The sequence below is a fragment of the Nothobranchius furzeri genome, chromosome 7 (genome assembly GCF_043380555.1).
Source record: "Nothobranchius furzeri strain GRZ-AD chromosome 7, NfurGRZ-RIMD1, whole genome shotgun sequence".
NCBI lineage: Eukaryota > Metazoa > Chordata > Actinopteri > Cyprinodontiformes > Nothobranchiidae > Nothobranchius > Nothobranchius furzeri.
The window spans coordinates 27,340,324-27,357,210 of NC_091747.1; positions in this window are offsets into that span (position 1 = coordinate 27,340,324).

Below are 16,887 nucleotides of genomic sequence, written 5' to 3' on the forward strand. Positions count from 1 at the left end.
TGGGGGGCATGTCTGAATCTGTGGTCTCTGGGTCTGCAGGTCTGGATACACGTCAGACTTCTCCAAGTACACCTGACTGCATCCCGGAGATCGGGGCGGGGTCAAACGTTTAGAGGTGGGCGGATGACTTCTCCCCACCATGCACCAGGACGCCAGAGAACATAGTGCTGTTCTGTGGTGTCCTGTTACACATCCGGTCCAAGATTTAGTGTGTGTGTGTGTGTGTGTGTGTGTGTGTGTGTGTGTGTGTGTGTGTGTGTGTGTGTGTGTGTGTTACAGGTTTTATTAACTTATTGTCGATACATTCAAAAAATACATTCAATATATCCATGGATCACATTTTACAGTTGTTTACAATTGCAATAACATATATGCAACATTAGGAAACTATTAAACAAAAACACAAGAAATAAACAAAAAACTGACGAAAACATAAATAACTTAACACTTAGGGGTCTGCTGTGTCTAAGTTGAAATGATGAAATAAGTTCATGGTCTTTGTTAGTTTGTTGTTCTTCTTTTTTAATTTTTCAATGCTGTTCCAATATTTCATAATGTCTGCAATTCTGAAATTATAGAAGGAGGGGATACTTTTCTGAAAAATCATTTTATGTAAATAATATTTTGCTAAAATAATGACTAAGTTAATGATGTATTTTTCATTGGATGATAGATGAGGGTTTGTAACAATGAGAAGTATTTCATATTTGCTTAAAGAAATATTTTTTGTAACTTTTTGGAAATGTATCTTTGTAAATGGAACCAAAACAAAGTTACATGAAAGCAATCAACAAAAACATGTTCAATAGTTTCTCCCTTACAACCACAAAAAGTACAGATGTCAGAAAATGTTGGAAAAAAATACAGATGTTTGCTTTTGACGGGTAATATCTATGAACAATTTTGAATAAAACTTCTTTTATCTTATTCACAATAACATATTGGTGAGGTAGCAGAAAGATCCTGTTCCAGAGTTTTGTATTCATCAAAGTCCATCGATGTTTACATATCGGGGTTGAGAAAGGATCAATTACTTTTCTGATAACAGAATTATTACATTTCTTATCTGTGATTGGAATCCCAGCGATAGTTGGAGGTCTGACTGCTGCAGACAAGATAATGTTTGATTGTATGGTCTGTGCTAAAAAGAAAATACAAGCAGGGATGGATTTAATTACCATGTTATACTCTTCTTGTGAAGTATTAATATTATGTTTTTCTAAGAAGTCTTTGTGGGATAATGTTTCGCCAGTAGTATTTAGTAGATTATTCACAGTGTTTACATTATTTAATGACCAATTGTGTAGAAAGAGTGTTTTATTTTTGTTTACAATATATGTATTGTTCCAAATAATACAATTGTGAGGTGAGAAGTTGTGTTTAAAGATAAGATTCCAACATAATAAAGCTTGTTTATGAAAATTACTTCATTTAACTGGGAGTTTTCCTACTGAGAAAGGACATATCAACAGAAAGTTAAGTCCACCAAAAGCATTAAATAGATTCTTTGGGATAATATTCCACATGCTATTAGGGCTTTTAATGAATCTTTTAATCCAACTGATTTTTATAATTTGGTTAAATGAGGTAAAGGTCAGTACATTAAGCCCCCCTTCAGCTACTGGATTTGAGAGAACAGATCTTTTTACCTTGTCAGGCTTGTTTTTCCATATAAAATTATAAAGAATTTTATCGAGTTGGGAGCAAATAGATTTGGGAATATCCAAGATTGAAAAAACATAGGCTGCTCTAGACATTCCCTCTGCCTTGCTTAGCAGAACTCTACCTTATATGGATAAATCTCTGGAGGCCCAACAATTAAACTTAGTTTTAATAGCCTGAGTCACTGGGAGCATATTTAAGTCTGGAGTTTCTCTGTTATTTTTTGATATCTTAATGCCTAAATAAGTTACTATGTTTTTAATAGGAATGTTACACGTTTCAGATTGGCAGCTGTCCTTTAGGGGTTGAATTTCACATTTTTTTATATTTAGATTTAATCCTGATATTTTTGAAAATTTGTAGATAAAGCTGTGGGTATTTGTTCAATATTTTGCAGAAACAAAGTAGTGTCGTCTGCTAGTTGCGAAATCTTGATTTCTTTGTCAAAAAATTTGGATTCCCTTCAAAGGTGATTGTAGTATTAAATAGTTTAATATTTGGGCTACTAGCAAGAAGATATAAGGGGAGGCTGGGCATCCCTGGCGCACCCCTTTTTCTACGTTAAATCTTTGAGATGTGCCACACATGAGTTTGACTGAGCTATTGTTGTTTCTATAAAGTGTTTTCACTGCTTTGATGAAAAAATTACCAAAGTTTAAGAAGGTTAAAGAATCAAATATAAATTCATGGTTAATTGTGTCAAATGCCTTTTGAAAGTCTAAAAAGAGAATAACTGGGTCCCCAGAGAGTAAATAATTATAATTAATCAGTTCCAAAAGTAATCTAATATTGTTAGAAATATGACGTCCAGGTAAGAAGCCTTTTTGGGCTTCATGGATAATGTCATTAATTCCATATTTTGGCCGTTTGACTATGAAGCAAGAATTTTGTAATCGTTGTTTAGTAATGTCATGCCACGCCAATTATCAATTAGAAGAGCATCTTTATTCGGTTTTGGGATTAATGTTATTAGACCTTGTTTCAAGGAGTGAGGTAATTCTTCATTATTTAGGGATTCACTATATACAGCCAAAAGGAATTTTGAGGTTTCTACAGTAAACGTTTGGTAAAATTCACCTGTGAGGCCATCATTTCCAGGTGATTTGTTGAGTTTAAGATTTTTAATTCCCCATTTTACTTCCTCAGTAGATAATGGTTCGTCACACTCTTCTCTAAGAGTGGTGCTTGCTTTTTTGACATCTTCAAGCAAATTAAATATATTGGATGAATCAGAACATGTTTCCATTTTGTACAAATTAGCATAATATTTGGACACAAATTTGGATATAGTATTATAGTCTGTTGTTATGGCATTTTCTATTTTTAATTTAGTTAGGGTACTTCTTTCAAAGTTTCTTTTTTCAACGTAAAAAATATATTTACTGTTTTTCTCTCCTTCTTTCAACCATTTTAGTCTTGATCTTATGAATGCGCCTTTAGCTTTTTCCTTATAAATGTCATTTAATTCAGATTGAAAGGAGTTAACATGTACTGTTTAACCATGAAATTTAAATGTAATAGGGTAAAACCCAGTGCATTTAACATAATGCTGCACTTTAGAAAATGGGTTGAAGTATAACGTGTTGGTGGAGCTGGGTTCTGACTATCGGCTTGTGGAGCTCTCGGGAGACCGATGTTTTCCACCAGTTCTCCCCTCCCCGCAGCTCGGCGCATCTCTGATCGCGGCTCCTGTCTGCTGTGTGGGCTGCCGGCTTGTGGAGCTCTCGGATGGAAACCGATGTTTTCCACTTTTTTCTCCCCAGCGGCAGCTCTGCGCATCTCAGATCGCAGCGGCGCTTGTCTGCTGTGCGGCTGCCCGCTTGTGGAGGTCTCGGGAGACCTCTGTGTTCCACCCGGTTTTACTCAGCGGTCAGTCCGGCGTATCTCTGACTCGGAAGATCTGGTGTTGTGCACTCTGGTTGTAGCTAGGTTGCTACCTCCGTTAGCTTAGCTGTTAGCCGATACCTTCCACACAACGGAATCAAGACGTAAATCTGTTGCAGCAATGGAGGTGAACTCATAAAAACTCACACGGACTCAAGATTCACCCTTTTTGAGCTCGGCTTCAGACGGCCAGTCCTTCCCATCTGGGTAGCGCTCACACACCCATCTTTCGCCAGAAGCTCGCTTTTATTTCCTCATGTCACAGGTCAAAGGGTAACACACACGCGTCACTTCCGTTTTTCCTGGACCATAACAAGAACAAGCCTCATATACACATACAAACACACTTAACATCAGAACATAATACTTAACACTCCCACTTGTTCTGAGGTTTTGTTGTCCCATTGTCTCTCAGAAACATTAATAATCTGATCCAAACATAAAGTGGTTACATCTGACAAGCTTACAGGTTGTAACGGGTTTAGTCATGACATCTGCAACCATTTGGTCGGTTGGACAATAGCTCAGACATAATATTCCATCCCTTACGGTTGATCTCACAAAATGATACCATATATCGATGTGTTTACAACGTTGTCTTTGTACGGGATTGTTAGCTATTGCAATCGTCCCTTGGTTATCTTCATAAACCTTTGTACAAGTGTGTTCACATCCATCAAGATACCTTAGAAAATGCATCAGATACAAACACTCCTGCACAGTGGCCGCTAGTGCTATGTATTCGGCCTCACATGTTGATAGTGCGACAGTGGATTGTTTTCTTGTCTTCCATGAAACTACTGGTCCGTTTTTAGAGACTCACACAATAATCTGATGCCCAGTCTGCATCACTATATGCATGTATTCCAAGTTTCTCATCCTCGCTTTTCCTGTAGCACAATTCCTTACTGGAGGTACTTTTCGGGTATCTTAGCACATGTTTGACTGTGACCCACTGCTGCTTTGTAGGTTCTGCAAAATACTGTGACAGTTTACTTATGACAAAACTTAAATCAGGTCTAGTACATGTAGCTAAGTAAATAAAACTGCCGACCGCTTCCCGATATTTCTTAACATTGTCCATCTTTTTAGCGTCACCATTGTAGTCGTTTCTGTTCACAAGGAGTAGATCTAGGCTTGCTGTTCTGCATGTCAAACCTTTCTAGAATACCTTCTACATATCTTGTTTGTGACATCTTAACATAGTCTTTGTCCAGCTTGAAATCAATGCCTAGAAAATAGGTCAGTTGTCCCAAGTCTTTCATTCTGAATCTTGAAGTTAAGGTTTCTTTGATCTCTTTTAGAACTTTCTCCTCTGTGGCTGCAATAATCAGATCATCCACCCATATGATGAGTATGATTTAGTCATTTTTTGATTGTCTGGTATACACACAACTGTCTACAGGATTCTGTACAAAGTTATTGTCACATAAGAAAACATGCAATGTGTGGTTCCAGTTTCGACCAGCTTGCTTGAGACCATATATTGACTTGTTTAATTTCAACACCATGTTGTCACCTTCTGACCTTTCTTCATAACCTTTGGGTTGTTCTAGGTATATCTCTTGATCTATTGGTGCATGTAAATAAGCACTTTTCACATCCATTTGATGTAGACTCAGGTTTTCTTGGGCTGCTTTTTGCATTAACACTCGTATGCTTGTTGGGTTTGCAGTCAGTGAGAATGTTTCCTCATAGTCTATGCCCTTCTTTTGAGTAAATCCTTTAGCTACGTATCTTGCCTTGAATTTTTCTTTTCCCTCTGTATCCCTCTTTAATGCATACACCCATTTACCTCCCACTGTTTTCTTGCCCTCAGGCAGGATTGTTAGAGTGAATGTGTCATTTTCTCTTAATGATGACATCTCTTCCTCCATTGCATCTTTCCATTCCTGAGCGTTTTGTGAGTGTACAGCTTCCTCATATGTTAAGGGTACATTACATAGAAGTCTGTAACAGTAATCAATGTTTATTGAAGCTTGATCGTCAGACTCCTCCTCTGTCACATAATCCTGTAGATAGCTTGGTTTTTTTCTTATCCTCGTGGGGTAACGGGCTGCAGCTTGCTCTGTATCAAGGCTAGGGCTGATCTGACTGCTGTCCTCTGGTTTGGTGACTGGCTCCTGTTTTGACTCCATTGCTGCAGTCTCAGCCACTCCTTTTCTGGTTTTGGGGTATCTGTCTAACTCATCCTCATCTTCTGGTACCATGTTTGTTTGTGTTTCCTGCCCTGTTCCATTTTTTGTACTGAATCTCACTAACCTGTGTTTTTGCACCTGTCCGGTTTGTGGATAGTAAACCTGCAGGTAGGCAGGGCTGTTTTTGTCATATCCTACAAAAAGAGCCTCCTCACATCTCAAATCTAGTTTACCCTTCACCTATTTTACGAATTAGCCTAGTGAACTAGACCAAATTCTTGCTTTGCAAAGTTTGGTCTAGGAATGCTCCACTGGAACCTCTGCAGCCCCAACAGCATTCTGGCTAGCCAATCTCAGCTCTCTAGAGGGGTTTCAAACACATAAAGAGCTGTGATTGGTCCATAATGGTGGGCCAATCATAGTGCTCTATCTGCTTAGTGAACAAATCACAGAGCTTTATCCGCTTTGTGGGCCAATCAGGGCACTCTATATGCCTGGTGGGTGGGATGATGCAACAGAGTGAAACAAGAGTAAGTCACATTCATTGTCCAGTGGAATGCGGAGATCATTTGAAAGACAACGGTAGAACCCGCCCCACAACCGAGAGCCATCAATGGAGCGTGGCCAGACTAAATAATACATTTATTTAGTCTGGCTTGCCAGGCTATGTACGAATAGCACTTGATATCGAACTTATGCATTCTAGATAGATCGGGTCGTTTACCACGAATCGTTTGGTAGGGGGTCTGCCTGGTGCAGTTGCTAAAGCACCTGTTTCTTGTTATAACGGCTGCCTGCACAGCGTAAACCCACAAAGTTTTAGGCAAGTTACTTTCTATCAGCATGCATCTCGCCATGTCAAAAACAGTCCGCCAGCTTCTTTCTGCGGTGCCATTCTGATGAGGCGAATATGGGGCTGAGGTTTAGTGTCTTGTCCCATTTCTAGTCAACACCATTTGGTAGCCCTGTCCTGTGAACTCTGTGCTGTTATCTGATCTTATGCACAAAACCTTGCCGTATGGAGCTGTGTCCGCTATGAACTTCTCAGTAGCTTTTACGGTGTCACTCTTCTGTTTTAAGAAGTATATAAAAACAGCTCCTGAATAATCATCAGTGAATGATAGGGCATACCTGTAGCCTTCCTAAAGGTTGGTTTATGCTTGACGCATTCACTTTCCGCTTGGTGATGTGGCTCGCGGATGGAACGCGCTTCACAACTCGCAGTGTTTATGGTTCATGTGGCTTGTCTCTGCGGTGAGCCAATATTCTCCCAAACTGAACGGGGCAGCATGGAGCTCTACGGCATGCATCCAACACTACACCATAGTAGAAGTTGAAATTACTGTTTACAACATGGCATTCCAGCATTTTTAACAGCATCCTCGTCTTTTCCGACAGTGCGAGCTATTTCTCTCCAAGAATTATTAACAACATGTTGATCACGGTGATCTCTGAGAGCTGAATCATACAAATGTCTGTATTTACAAACCTCTGCCACACTAGTTCTTGCCAGTCCGCCATGTTTTTCCGCGTCCGACCATCCGCGTGGTTAGAAATTTTCCTAGGTGTGCGTTGTGGAAATTTTGGGCCATGCGGAGACGCGGTGGAGGGGCGTGGTTGTTAAAATGACGCAATTTCGCCGCGCGGAGCCGTGTCGACCTCGCGGACGCATCAAGCATAAACCAACCTTTAGTCTCAGGGCTAATTGGTCCAGCTAAATCTGTATGGACCAGCTCTAATACTGCTTTAGCTCTAGTATCTGGTTTTCTATTTCTCATTTGAATGAATTTCCCCTTAATACATGTTTCACATTGATCTTTTTGTTTATCGTTCATATCTTTGATATTCATCCCATCAACGTTTTGTAGTCTCCTTAAATCATCATACTTACAATGACCCATGATTTCATGCCAAGTTTGTATGTCATACGAGGAGTTACATTGATCATCATTACTGACAGTCTGTAGATAGTACAGTCGGCTATGCTCTATGATGTGGAATCTGGTTCCGTCAGCACATTTTAGCACGTCTTCACCCTGTTTGAGGAAAACTGTTGCACCGTTACTAGTAGCTGTCTTCACTGAAAAGATGTCCTGTTGATAAGATGGGATGTACAGCGCATGCTTAAGCACTGCTTGGTGTCGTTGTCCTCTGCTGTCTGTTAAGAGTAACCACAGCTTCTCCTCTTTTCTTTGCTATGCCCTTGCCTCTCGTTCCATCAGCCAGCTCGATGTGATGGGTGTTAGGCTTGAAGTCCTCATTGAATCTCAGGAAGTTGCCCAAGTTGGTGATGATATGTGATGTTGCTCCTGTATCCACCATCAACCCTGTAACCTGGCTATTCGTCTGGATTTCCTGATCCTCACAGGTCAAAGGGTAACACACACGCGTCACTTCCGTTTTTCCTGGCCCATAACAAGAACAAGCTTCATATACACATACAAACACACGTAACATCAGAACATAATACTTAACATTAGCTCCCACCTCCGCGTTAGCTTTGGGTTAGCTTGTAGGTAGTTCGACCGGGTGTCATCAGTTGATCCCAGCCTTACAGCCCCACCCTCAGCTCCACCTCTCTTCCCTTTTGTGGAATTGTCTGGGCTTGAAGGAACCTGTGACACGGTCAAAATGGCGGTGGTGGTCACCTCCCATTTCCCCTCAAAAACATGTTATTGGAGCCTATGGAAATGAATTGTCCAGTAAATATGTCGATGATGTAACCACATGTACCACAACAGAGAAAAGAAGAAACTATGTTCATACCGTGCATCTCAAGATAAAATCACCAAGGTGCTTGTCATGAATCCACTGACTCATGGAAGTAGCTTTGGAACCTCTTTATTAATGCACTCCAAACCGAGCTCCGTTTTACAACATTCTCCCTGTCTCTTACTCTGCAACACGTTTACTCCCGTGCCCCCTGCAGGTCAGGAGTGGAACCGCAGATAGCTCACATCACATCTCCCCCCTTTTAGCTCTTTCCCAACTGTACTCACATATTTTACTTCTCAAAAAATAACATGTTAATCAAACTTCAACAACCATAAGGCAAAGAAACATTAAACAATTCTTCCTCATTGTGCCTTTAACATAAACATTATTTTACATCCCTGTCACATCATTGTTACCATTTTTCCATCTGTCTTTTTTTTTTTTTTTTTACTCACACAGGGGAAACTTTTCATATACCAACCAAAGCACTAAATTGTAACATAGTCTTTGAACCTGATAGGAGGCTTAACAACTCTCCCAGCCAAGGTCCGCTGAGTCATAAACCCTGGACACCCCGGTGGCGAGTCTGTAGCCACCGGCTGTGTGCTGCTCTGCACCGGGATAGCATCTGAATCACCTGCAGCATCAGGGGTAGCTATCACAGGCACTTCTGATGGAGCAGTCAATGTCTGTTCAGGAACCTGCTGAATGTGTCTCCTGTTTCTGCGAGCAATGAACCCGTCTTCTGTTTTGACGTAGTATGATCGAGGCTCAGGAGCATGAACACAACCTTCCCTGACGTTTTCCATCCTTTTACCCCATCTAGCTTAACCCTCACCCTCTGACCTGACTGCAAAGGTGACAGCTGGTGAGCGGAATGGCATCTGTTATAGAAGTAGGAATAGGAAGCTTTAGCTTTCCTGTCTGCATTTCTAACAGTAGAGTAACCTTTCTGACTTGGAACCAGATGTTTGGATAAGACTGGAACTGTCGTTCTAACTTGTCTCCCCATCATAAGCTGAGCCGGGCCTGACCCATTCGCCTTGTGTGGAGTAGCTCTGTAGCTTAAAAGTGCTAAATGCGGATCTGGCTGGCACAGGATGCGCTTGGCAATAGCAACGCTCCTCTCAGCCGCACCATTAGACTGTGGGAAATGTGGACTAGATGTCGTGTGCCTGAAATTCTAAGCAACACTAAACTGCTTGAAATCCGCAGATGTAAACTGAGTCCCATTATCAGTAATCAGCTCAAAAGGAATCCCCCATCTGGCAAAGATCGTTTTCAGATGTGCAGTAACATGTAAGCTGGTCATAGTGCGTAAATGAACAATCTCAATATCACGTGAAAAGTAATCAAGTACAACTAAGTAGTGTTTCCCGTCGTGATCACAAATGTCCGCAGCAAGCTTCTGTCCTGGTCCATCTGACAGAGGAGTTGGCATCAAAGGCTCCTTCCTTTGCGATGACTTGTGTTCTTGACAGAATCCACATGACTTGACCACCTCCGTGATGTGTCGTCCAATCCCAGGCCACTACACGGACAAGTTGGCCCTGAGTCTGCATTTTGTGAGACCCTGATGACCCTCGTGTATCTGGGACAGTACTTGTTTCCTTAACAGCTCAGGAACAACAATCCTGTCATCATACAGTAGAAGTCCATCCGCCGCTGACAGGTGAGCTCTGGCTGCATGAAAGCTCTGCAAAGTGTGTGACAGGTGTGACGATTCCTCCGGCCAACTATCAGCAACATACTTCGTGATCATCTGTAAATCTCCATCCTGCATTTTAGCTTGTCGGAAGGCATCGAGTCGGTCTCGAGTTATTGGTCTTGATTCCACCACAGCTTGGACATATGCTGTGACAACTTCCTCCGTGCTGGATCCACCACCATCCGGCAGAGGTTTCCGTGACAACGTGTCAGCAACAATGAGTTGTTTCCCTGGGACGTGGCACGCTTCAGCGTTAAATCTCATCAGTCTCATTAAGAGTCTTTAGCACCTGACTGGAGCTTTGTCCAGGTCATATGAATTTATTAATGGAACAAGTGGCTTGTGATCTGTCTGAAGACGAAACTTCTCCATTCCTTGGAGGTATCTGGAGAACCTCTCACAGGCCCACACGCTGGCAAGGCATTCCTTTTCTATTTGCGAATACCGTCGCTCAGTTTCAGTCAGCGTCCTGGAGCAATAAGCCACTGGTCTGAGTCCTTCCTCATACTCCTGATACAGTGCGGCTCCCAGACCTAAACTGCTGGCGTCAGCGCTAACAACAGTCGTTTTGTTAGCATCGTAATATGCTAGCACAGGAGTTGATGTTAACATCACCTTTACTTCTTTGAACGCCACTTCTTGTGGAACTCCCCAGGTCCATGCAGTGTCTCTTTTCAGCAAGCTGTTGATCAGATACATGACAGATGAGAGATCTGGCAGAAACTTTCCTAGGTAGTTGATCATGCCAACTGCTTGACGCAGTTCTGCGATGTTCGAAGGCGGCAGCATCTCTGTGATGGCTCTGACCTTTTCAGGGTTAGGCTTGATGCCTTCTTTCCCTATAATGTGTCCAAAATACTTGATCTCTGATTGTCCAAACCGACACTTTGCTCTATTGAGCTTCAAGCCTGAAACTCTGATGGTCTGCATGACGGCTTCAAGGTTTCGGTCATGTTCCTCCTGGTCTCTTCCAAAGACTAGGATGTCATCCATCACTACTACAGTTCCATCCAAATCCTTTAACAATGAACTCATCTTTTCTTGAAATATTTCAGGGGCTGAAGTGATGCCGAATGGCAGCCTCTTGAAACAGAATCGGCCCACTGGTGTTATGAATGTGGTCAGCTTTCTGCTGGCGCCCTCTAGTGGTATTTGCCAAAATCCACTTGAAGCATCCATTGTGGAAAACACTGTGGCTCCAGAGAGCTTGGGTGCAATGTCTTCCAGTGTCGGCAGCATAAACCTTTCGCGCTTCACTTTTTTGTTGAGCTTGGTCAAATCGACACATATTCTCACCCTTTTGTCCTTCTTTAGGACCGGCACCATAGGGGCACACCAGTCCGTCGCCTCCTGCACTTCCTCAATGATGCCTACCAGCTGCATCCGTTTTAGCTCCTCTTCCACCTGGGGCAGAAGTGGGAAGGGAATGCGCCGAGGAGTGGAAATACTGTAGGGTGTCGCATCTGGTCGAAGCTCTATTTTCACTGGAGGACAGTTTAACAGTCCAATGTCCCCAAAAACATCATGAAATGAGTCAAGCCCATTCACTCTCCGAACGAGCCCCATTTTAACTGCTGTGTCTCGCCTGAGAAGGTTAGTCGAGAATGAACCCTTCATCACATTAATCCACAGTGAGCATGTAACTCCATTTTTCTCACATTCAGCCAGGAACTTGCCTTTGCATGTAAGCTGGCCTCCTGGACTCATGAAAACAGCTTCCGTCTCTCTCAGATCTGGACGGTCGGGCAGACCACAGTATGTGTTCTCAGATATAACAGTTATATCCACTCCAGTATCAATCCTGAATGGTATGTTAGTTCCATTCACATCCAAATTGGTGAGCCACGGATCATCCATGGACGTATTGTGTCCTGTTATAGTCCCAAGGAACCACACGTCTCCCTCTTCCATTTTCTTATGTTCACTTGTAATTGCTCTGACGAATTTTGTTTTACAGGCAATCTCAAAATGTCCAGTTTTATTGCACTTACGGCAACGTTTTCCCCTTGCAGGGCATAGACCGGGCTCATGTGTCCTCCCACACCTCGAACACGTGTCTCCAGCAGGCTTGGACACGCCACCAAAACGTCCGGTGCTCCCCGGGTTATGCCGTTTTGTTTTATTAAAGGGCTGGCAGTGCTTTAGCTTCTTGCTCACAGCATTCACCTCGCACACAGTCGTCCTGGCGTCAGCATTTTGCATTTTTATTAGCTCAGACTGGTGGGCAATACTAATCGCTTTCTCCAGCGTCAGGCCCGCTTCCAGTTGCAGTTTTTGGGAAATGTCATTGTCTAATAATCCTATAACTATGCGGTCCCGGATGTGTTCATCTTTTGAGGCCCCGAAGTCACAATGCTCCGCTAGTTCATACAGGCGTCTGACGAAAGACTCCACGCTCTCCCCCTGCTGCTGGGAGCATCTATGGAAGCATGCACGCTCATGAATAGTGTTCCTTCTCGGCACAAAGTGCTCGTCGAACCACTGCACAACTTCCTCAAAATAGTCATCCTCATCGCCCGTACACGTGAAAGTGCTAAAAATTGGCTCCGCATCCTTCCCCATAGCGTACAATAGCGTGTTTACTTGTACATCACCGTCTTCCAGGATTAGCTTCTTCCATGTTTAGCTTCGTGGCTATCCGGTAGCAGGAGAACCGCAGCTTCCAGGCCGGCCACGCTGTCGGCTGGGCGAAGTCAAACGGCTCTGGCGCATGGAACTTGGCCATTCTGTCGCTTGTTCTCACGCAGGTAAAGTCGCCACTTCTGACACCATGTCATGAATCCACTTACTCATGGAAGTAGCTTTGGAACCTCTTTATTAATGGACTCCGAACCGAGCTCCGTTTTACAACATTCTCCCTGTCTCTTACTCTGCAACACGTTTACTCCCGTGCCCCCTGCAGGTCAGGAGTGGAACCGCAGATAGCTCACATCACAGTGCTTCACATTAACAAAGAATAAAAATCAAATGATTTGATGGGAAGAGCAGAATGAGGAGATAGTGATGAAAACTCAATAGGAACAGTCCCACCATAGCCATCCTGAACAGGTGGGTTTTAGCTGCTTTTTAAAGGAGACCACTGAGTCCACTGATCTCAGGCTCAGGGGGAGTGAGGTCCAGAGGCTGGTCAGCAATCACGCTCTGGTCTATATAGGGCTTGGGCTCATACGTGATTACGCATTCTGGGACGTGGCAGACATGGAAGCTTCACGAGGATAAACTAACGGTGGACACAAACGGTACATCGCAGAGAGGCAGCAAATTTGGAAGAAAGTTAAAAAAGAAATGTTAAAATCCCCAAAAGGATGGAGAATACACATGGATATGTAAAATAGGGAAGCCACGGACCAGTATGTGCACAAAATCAGCATTATAAACTGTTTGGATCCATGTGAAAGACCCAAGACTGGAGCACCAACAACAACTTGTTGCTATCGCAGTTCTGCAGAAGGGACATTTTCAGCTTCATTTGTGGCATGTCTGCATGAGAGTTAAACGTTTCATTTGCTGTGTTTTTTAGGAAAAGGATCAAAATTGTCATACTACAGAAGAAGTGTAGCAGGAGAAGTTGTGTCAGTGCACCCGCATTAGCCTGCTGGTACCTGTGTGTAGCACGCGTATGTGTCAGTATGCATGTCGTGGTTGAATGAAAGCAACAATGTATAAAAAAAGGTACACCATCTGTAACTCACCAGGATGAAAATGCAGAGGACACACTCTCAAACAAACACAAGGATACTCTGGAGCGTGATGTTTGGTCGCCTTACAGCTGTGACCAGAGCTGACTAGACTTTCTTATGTCAGACACTTGGTCTACGTGGTTGTGCCTCCAAGCAGGAAAACAGTGAAAAATAAGCCCATTTTCCAACTTTTTTCCCCTGGCAAACATGTGTTGCATCCCACAAAACAGCAACAATTTGCCATGGTTGAGGAATAGCAGATAACATTAATAATAGATTAAATGAAGCCAAAAGAATGAGACTGAGTGCACTATTGTCAAAAGTAACAAGCAACAAGGACTTGGAGGCTACCAACATGGTGGCCGCGCAAGTGATGACGACACTATCTCAGGCCCTATTGAGACCTGGTGAACCCAGGTAAGGCAGGACAACGTAAAAATATTAAGACAAATACAAAGCAGCTGTTTGTTCTGTGACACAATTTATTTGGCCTCTGTGAGAAACTACAGTTTTCTGCAGTTGATCAAACTCCTATGCATTTATAAAAATAAAAGAAAAAGATCTACATACATCTAATACAGAAGCAAACCAGAGTGAGTCTACCGTGGACCTTTTATTGTGGTAACTGATGGAGACAGTAGTATATTGATCAACCTGTGCATTAAATAAATCTACAATATACAATTTAAAACAAGCACCAAACACACAAAATGTAGAAAGAACACACACACACACGCCCCCCCCCCCCCCCCCTCTCCCGTGAATAAAGAAACAGGCTCGATGGTTTCTTCAGGAAACACACACAGCTGGAATGTGGGAACAAAACTTCACAGCATGAAAGTTTCTGCTGAACCTCTGAAGGAGTTTCCTGCAGCTCCAAGGTGTGGAGGTAACCTGCTGCTGCGTGGTTGTGGTAACTGTGTTCTGTATGACCTGTAGATAAATCTTTACTGCTCTCGTGACCAGGGGCCTCATTTATGAAGCCGCTTATGCACAAAATGGGTCTGAACGTGACTTACAAGCAAACCAAACTGTGATTAATTAAAAACAACTTGACGGGAAAATGTGGAAACTTTAAAGAGCAAGTCTCTCCCTTACCAGAGCCTTACTTCACCCACACTTCCTGTTAGAAAACGGTTTTTCTTTTTATGTCCGCCGGCCCGTGATCGCTCTGCAGGTCCGCCACACACACGACCCACAGCTGAAACAACGCTGTGTCGCTGGAAGGTAATAAAATATTTTTCCATTCCTCTACCTCACCCACAAGCATCTCAATTTCAGTCTTGGTGACAAACCAGTTTCTATGGTTACCGTGAAACGCTACTGATCAGCTGGCTTATTTATATGCAGGATATTCATTAAGTGCTTTGCATTGACTATTTATGGCAGAAAATGGGTGTGCAGGAGGTTAGGGTTAGATCCAGATCTGGAAGCATCTGAGTGCATTTCTAGGATGAGTGTGAGTTAAGTAGCAGGAATCATGTGCAGCAGTGTGTACGCAGAGTATAATAGGTCAGAAGATTCATTTGAGTCAGATATTCTTTTCTGAGCATAAGTAGAGCTTTAATAAGGATTCGACACAAACTTTTATTAATGAGGCCCCTGGTGCGGAAGCTTTTGGACTCTTGATGTGAACAGGACCAGTTCTGATGGTGGGGTTACATTAAAAAAAGTCCCCCATTAATAACAGCTTCACCTCCACTCTGTGTTCTCAGTAAACCATGTTTAAAGTTATAGAATGTTACAGCAATTGTTTAAAAGAAAACTCTTCCTTATATAAAGTGCATTTCTTGTTCCTTTCAGAGGGAAACACATCCTGGTGGAAGAATATCACCTCTAAAGATGGTTTCCCTTTCATTCATTTGGAAGATCAACTCACACATATCTCACCATACCCTGACCCAGGGGTCCCCAATCCTGGTTCTGGAGGGCCGGTATCCTGAATGTTTTAGTTTGAACTCTGTTTCAACACACCTGATTTCAAACAGCAGCTAATTAACAGGCTTCTGCAGAGCCTGATGAGCTGCTGCACAGGTGTTTCAACCACTGAATCAAGTCTGTTGGAGCAGAAAAACCAAAAAACCGGCTGGATACCGGCCCTCCAGGACCAGGATTGGGGACCCCTGCCCTAACCCAATACAAACAGCTAACTCCTTACTTCCTGTAAGTCTTTTATTATTTTAATTCGTACATTTTAGCAGAATGTGCACCCTGGCATAGCCAGAAACAATTTTAATGAGGGACACAGTTTAATGTAACACCAGGATGTTATCTAAAGTTAAAGTAAAATCACAGAGTTTTAAGGTTTAGCATGCTGCTATGTTAGCTAAACACCACAGAAGTTCTGTTCTGTAGCTTAACATCAGCTATCAGCTAGCTTAGCTGATGTTAGCTAACGTTAGCAAACAGTGATGCAGTGGAGGAACGCAAAGCTTAGCAGGGAGTGAATAAAACAACACAGCAGGTGTTTTCAATGTGACGGTCTGGAAACATTTCAGATAACCAGACAAACCAGAAACAATAAACTCAATAAAACAAATTTGATGTGTATTAACCTACAAAACAGGGAATACGTTGGTGATCCGACTATGGATTCATCCTGAGGCCTTTAAAGGAAATGCATCAAACTACCAATGCATCACAAAACAAGATTGATCAGTATAGGGAGCCTAAGTCACGCCCATCTACTGAAAATCATCTGAATGCCCATCATATGAAAAACGTTGGGCGGGTGGGGGGGCGGGTGGGGGGGGGGGGGGATAATTTTAAATTAGTTTCCAGCTCAAAACTGGTGACTCGACAGGTGAGATCCTGAAATTATGAAGCCTTTCCACCTCTCCTGGTTCCAACTCCACTGTGTGTGACCTCTTGTCTTCTGTGCAGGCGGCTGGCTTTGGGGCCGTGAAATGTTCACCTAACCCTAACCTTAACCACATCAAAATGTCATCCAAAAATCTGAATTCAGCATTAAGACCTGCAGTGTGAACGTAGCCAAAGATAATTTGCGCCACATTCACTGGGCCTTCAGTGTTAAACATACCGTTAGGCCAACCTGTCCAAATGTTTAAAGAATGTCGGTCGTCTGACCAGTCTCAGTCTG